This window comes from Solanum pennellii, chromosome 1 (genome assembly GCF_001406875.1).
Source record: "Solanum pennellii chromosome 1, SPENNV200".
Lineage (NCBI taxonomy): Eukaryota > Viridiplantae > Streptophyta > Magnoliopsida > Solanales > Solanaceae > Solanum > Solanum pennellii.
The window spans coordinates 62,919,097-62,925,847 of NC_028637.1; the positions used below are offsets into that span (position 1 = coordinate 62,919,097).

The 6,751-nt window shown below is 29.2% G+C and overlaps 1 pseudogene; it reads right to left on the reverse strand.

Annotated features, from left to right (window-relative positions):
* Positions 1 to 4,741: 4,741 nt before the first annotated feature.
* On the reverse strand, positions 4,742 to 6,292 carry LOC107032455 (annotated as a pseudogene).
* Between the last annotated feature and the right edge of the window lie 459 nt (positions 6,293 to 6,751).

The following is a 6,751-nucleotide window of genomic DNA, read 5'->3' on the forward strand; positions in this document are numbered from 1 at the left end:
TCTAGTATAGATTTCAAGAATAATTTAGATGACCATCTACCATTGATAGAGTTTTCTACAATAATAGTTACCACTCAAGTATTGTTGTGGCTTCTTTGGAATCATTGTATGGTAGGAGGTGTAGATCTTGGTTTGAAATAGGTAAAAGTTCTCTAATTGTTCTGACTAGTTTTTGAGGCCATTGAAAGAGTTTGAATCATTAGAGAGAGGCTGAAGACGGCCCAAAGTCGGCAAAAGTCTTATTCCAATTTTAGAAGAAGGAATCTAGATTTTGAAGTTGGTGATTGGGTCTGTTTAAAATCTCACTCATGAAGGGTGTTCAAAGGTTTGACAAAAAGAGGTAACTAAGTCCCCAATTTGTGGGTCCCTATCAAATTTTGAAGCGTATTGAGAAAGTTCGCTATGAATTATACTTGCCAAATGAGTTAGCCCTGATTCACCCGGTACTTCATGTTTCTATGCTTAAAAAGCGTATTGGGGACCCTGTTGACACCCAATTTTAGATCTCCACTGTATTTATTAATCATCGAGCTTCTTTAACTTAAAACGATTTAAAATAATTAATTTTTTATTACCAAATATTTTTTCTAGTTATTTTCAAATAATTGTGGTCATGAAATCCTACTTGTGCTCTGCTTCCTTTTTCTCTTGAAACTTGGAAACTCACGTATAGGATTCCTATTTTGTGTGGAAATCCTAGCTCAACTCAAACTTGTCTTCTGCTTTGTTTCTTGACTTCACTTTTATTTGTTTCCTTCTATAACTCTTTATTTATGCCGTTTATATTTATTTTTCTATTTAGAATCTTGTTTCCTTTACCAAGTCATATTTATTCCAACATGTATATTATTTCTATTTGTATTCTTTCGAACTTTTATATTGTATTTTGTGTAATGATGATAAAATATAAAAACAATATGATGGAAAAGTGAGAATGAAATATAAAATTAAAAAAAAATACGAGATAATTTGTCACAATCATTCTTAAATAAATACATAACTAGTTGGCTTACCTTTGAGATGAATTTAAATTAGGGACAAATAAAGATTGATAAACTATGCAATATGAGATTTTGAATGAATACAAATATTTATAGCAAACATACTAGTTTGAATATAGATTGAGAAAGGAGACAAATATTTGAAGAAAAAACTATAAAAACAAAATAAACTAATATAATGTTAAATAAAATACATAACGAGTTGACATACTTTTGGATGAATACAAATTAGGGTGAAATAAAAGTTTCATAAACTATTCAACATGAGATTTTTAATAAATACAAATATTGATAGCATACATTGTGATTTGACTACAAATTAAGAAGAAATACCAAATTCTGAAAAATAAACAACAAAATCCAGAACAAACTAATAGAAAATTGTTCGACAACTATTCGGCATTCGTCTTCTTTTTCAAAATCCTCCCGAGTAGACAGATTCTACATTTCCGTTCAGAATTTTAGGAAAGTTTTGCACACCAATTGCGTCCTATAAATGTCCTAACAGTCTCGCTTCCCTTATTTTAGCAGAAAATCCTACATTAACTGTTATTTCTTGAGTAATAAATAAATTAAAGGATGCAAAATCGCTAGAAATTTGTTGATTGAGATGTATACATCTAGTAAGTCTCTTGTATTCAGTCATTGGAGAGTAAACCCTAATCGAGATTGAAAAATACAAACAACAATTTTTTAAGATTTAAACAAAAAAAGAATCCGAAAAGAAATCTAAAAATAGAATAAATATTAGGGATACCTTAATCAAAGGGATTCTTGTTGATCCAATTTTTACAAAAACAATCAAAATATAGGGCATATAAATATCGACAACTTGAATGTTGAAGGAAAATCAGAAAAGATAAATATGAGAGAGAAATTATTTTTTTTAATGGGAGAGAGAATTAAGAATCAAATAATATAAATATGCGAGAGAATGTTTTTTTATTAAAAAAAAGGATATTTATAATTTAAAACGTGTAAGGAAGATAAAGTAGGAAGAAAATGTGGATACACAAAGTTTATAAAATAATGACATTTTTGACATCAATTTACTAAATATGTTATTTTTTATTAGTTTACTAATTTTTCCAAAATACAATACAATACGTTGTGATCCAAATATTCTCAAACCCATTCAGCCCACAACTCAAAAGACCAAAACAACAGAGGAATTGACATAGATATACTACTATTATATAATTGGCAATATATAACCCAATATTAATTAGAAATTAATAGCCTAAAACTAAATTAGCACGCATTAGCCTAAAAGAAGTAAAATCAACTTTTTATAGTTATTTTTCTTCTAATCTTGTGCAATGAACACGCATTAATTATTGAAATGTGGGAATCAGACGGTGAATTCAAAATTAAAAAGAGATATTAAACAAAGAAGATGGGATTAAATCACTTATGAGACGCCAATATACAGCTACACCATGTTTAGGCACAAAATAAAGTTTTTATTTGAAAAACTAATTATGTGGTCATGATTCACGAGACAAAAGAGGTAGACCTGAGATTTTTCCCTAATACATTCAATGAAAAAAATGAAATTAACAATTTGAACATAAACTTTGGATTAAATTTTTGAAAATCTGTGTTTTGAATAATTTTCAAGTTTCAAAATTTGGTTCTTTTTGAGAGAATTTTGAATTTCACTCACAAAAATTCAATTTATTTTAAAGTAAAATGTCTATTCAAACAAAAATTCAAATTACAAAATATGAAAACTTCATAAATTCAAATTTCAACTTTAAAATTTATGCTCAATTTAACGGGAATATCATGCATGACACTTTAGAGTTCTCGTGGTTCTAACATTTTAGTGGTTTGAATTTTCAAACACGTCTACTTTGAATTACGAGTGTTATACAATCATAAATTACCTCATTTAAGGAGATACTTAAGGTTTGAGCTGTGTCGATGACAATGTCCTTAAGAATATTTCACTTGATTTAAGTACATACTCTTGAATTGAACAAGCTTTTTTATATAAAATATGTGTCAAAAGATTTAATTAGAAATAAATCCAACACATTTATAGAATATATGGACAATAAATAAATCTTCATCTCTACCCTCATAAATAGGAAAATATACCATAAAATACATACACAATTATAAAGCTAGACATAGACAAGATGATGTGACACATCTCTATGGTCTAGAAAAAATTATTACGATATTTTATATTATATTTTTTTAAATTTTTTACTTCATTATTTTCATTAGTCAATTTTATTGATAATTATTAAAAAATCTTACATCTAAATAAATCTCATGAGTTTTATAGAAACCCCATACCTTTGTATCACTTCATTAAATAAATGTCACTTTAATCCCCTTCTACCTAATTCTTGTATCAATCTATAGATAGCAATTATGTATGGAGTTATTGGATGCTAAATTTTCATTTTCTCCTTGTTAATTAGTATCTTTTTTCCTTTATTTGTTCAACGCTAATGTAATTAGTAATCAAAAGAAAGGACATCAAAAAAGGTGATGCGAAAATATGACCATAACTTAGATGAGTATTGAGTTTGAAATGAACATGATAAGCAAACACATTTTCTTCCTTAGAGTACAATTTAAACAAACACCTTCTTATTTCTAAGGGGCAGAGTAGCCTTTCAAAATGAGAAGAAAGGTGAAATTGTTGAAACATATAAGGTTAAAATTTTCTCAGGCTTCTGAGGCAACAAAATGTGAATCTCACTTTTTGACAATTAAAATGTATATGTTGATGAATCAAGGTCCTTGTTGTAGAATTTGCACCAAGTTTTCCTTTGAATAAAACTTTGTTATATAATAGTCGTGATCAAAATTATTGAAGATGTGCCCAATCGCTTTATCCTTGCTCCAACTTAGTATTAGACTCACTAAGGTAGTCAGAGTTTCAATTATTTCAAAGTGCGCAATTTGACGGTCTTTTTCAATCACTCTCCACAACACAATCAATATCTTTTTTAGATAGTTGAGGTTATTCTTTTTTTGACCATTTATTGGAATGATTCCATAGTTTATAGATTCTTCTTTTTCTTGATGGGATAATAATTAATAATATGTGGTTACCTTCTTCATCCTTTTGTGCTAGTTTATTTTATTTTTGTTTGTTCATCCTTATTAGGGCTTGAGTGTTTCTCATCCCAGAGCATATTTTTTACAATGCTTTGAGCCTTCTTATGTGATTTATCATGAACGGGATAGGGAGAACTAAGTATGTTTTAAAAGACTTTTTTCTCTCTTCTCTACCCTCAGGCCTGGCTTAATTTTAATCCTCCTTTATCTGGTAGGGCGAGTGGACTTAGGTCTCAAGAAACAAAACGCATAACTATTTTAGGACGAATGCAATAATAATGTAAGTGATAAGGCTGATTTTTTGTCTGTTTTCTTCCATCGTGACTTATAACTTTTCACAAAGCAGCAAAATAGTAATTCATTTGCTATAAATAATTGACGTTTAGAAAAGAATATTTTAACATATATAAGCCAAAACCAACCAAGAGTTACATTCCATAATGTTTACAAAATAAAATGCTTACTAGAGCACTTGATGAATACATATACTTGCAATTATAAGAAGATAATTTATGCAGAAATCATTGTGAAATTCAATAACCTAACAAATTAAGTGCAAGTTTGTCTGTTTTTTTAAAGCAAACAATATAACATCAGTCTAGCATCTTTTAAGACAAACCAAAATAGCCAAAATTCAATTCAATGAAATTGTAGCTAATTTATTGCAAGCAAAGAGGTGTTGAGATAGTCTGAACCTGCAAAACATTTAAAATAAGGCTCTGAATCAACTTGAAACGACAATTTTACCATTAGCTATCTTGTTATCTTTTAGAAATGCAGTATATCCTCCTTTTATGATAACCATACTCCTGGTATACTGTTTTTCCACTTCCCATTCTACTCCTTCTTAATAACCAACCTCATATTCTTCATGTTGATTATATCTGTTCTTTGGGCGAATCGCAATGGGATAATCAAATAAAAATATTCATCAAACAAACATGATTGTTAGATTTTCAGGAAAATAAATAGTATTTGCAAAATCTAGTAAATTTGAAGAAACAGTGTACAAACTAATAAAACTTACCATACAAGTAGCATGTGCCTTCTTTTATAACCATTTCAAAAAAAAAAAGATTGTCACTAATCAAGTTTACCAAGCTGTGTCGACTACTATAATTATTTGGACCAACTTCTTCACTTCTACTATTAGCTTCTTCAACCTCCTTATCCGCAACAACTTCATATAAGTATAACAACTAGTATGATATACTACTAATGGATTCACTTAACTAATAGATAATGAAGCAGTTAAGATATTTACTTACCTTGCTCAATTAAATTTTCATTAGTTTGAAGGAAATTAATAGAAATATCTTCCTCGATTACATTAGCCTTAGCTTTGAAGATAACTAGAATATCTTCCATTTCTTCCTCGATTACATTAGCATTATCTTGAAGGTCAACAAAAATATCTTCCTCTTCTTCATCAATTACATTAGCATGAGCTTGGAGAACTAAAATATCTTTCTCGATTACATTAGCATTAATTTGGGCAACTGGAATATCTTCCCTTTCTTCATTTGATTTAATATATTGATCTATTAGATTTTTAATTTCTGTTGTACAATAATCATATAGAGAAAGCAAAGTGAGAACGCGTGTTGTATGTGAAGATTTATAAGCTCCTGGTGCTTATTGAGTAATAGTTACAGAAATCATTCCATCCTTTGGCTAGCCGAATTTGTCCTTGAGAATTTTCCACTTCAATTTCCCATGCTTTTCCGTGGGGAGCCTTAAGAAACACGGGGTTAAACATGTTCTTGCAATGTCTTTTGGCAAATACTACGGGAATCCTCTGTGCGCAAAAGAAATGTCAAATTCAGTTTCATACAACATAATTAGTTTGGACAAAATCAACAAATAACAAGGAATAAAATTACAATTAATTAGTCACCGGACGGTGTAATTCATCTAATGAAGTAATGATTTGGATGAACTTAGGGTTGTTGGGAGAAGAGTTCCTTAAGGAAGAGCCAAGGAACTTGTTTGCCATAATCGATAGTTGGATGGGAAATTTTTGAAGAACTTGTTTATTATACATAGGGCTGTGATCCACATGAATGTGACTTATTGTGATTCACATGAATGTGACTGTAATGCAATGATTGTCTCATGAGAAAAGCAGACACTCATGTTTGGTAGATGCAATTAATATAATGGTTGGTTGCTATCTAGCATTAATTGTAATTGTTTAACAGCACAACCATTATATAAAAATCCGTTTAAAAAAATGTGATCTACAGCTTCACAAATTGATATAGTGAAATATTGTACACTCTACGTTTACTTTGTTACCTACATTTTGTTTAAGTTCCCTTTTGATATACTTCATCTATCTCAATTTATCTGACATACTTTCCTTTTTGTCGGTCCCAAAAATAATTACACATTTTTATGGTAAGTAAAAATTTAGTTATACAATATCTATTTTACCCTAAATGAAATGATTTACAGCCACGCAAATTTGTATCATTCATTTTGGACCATAAATTTTAAAAGTTTTTCTTTCTTAAACTCCCTATCGAGTCAAACTACCTGCAATAAAATGAGACAGAGGGATTACTTTACAATAATGTACCGTTGAACAATAAATTAAAGGATCATATGTATACACACACACACACACACACACACTATATATATATAAATATATATATATATATATA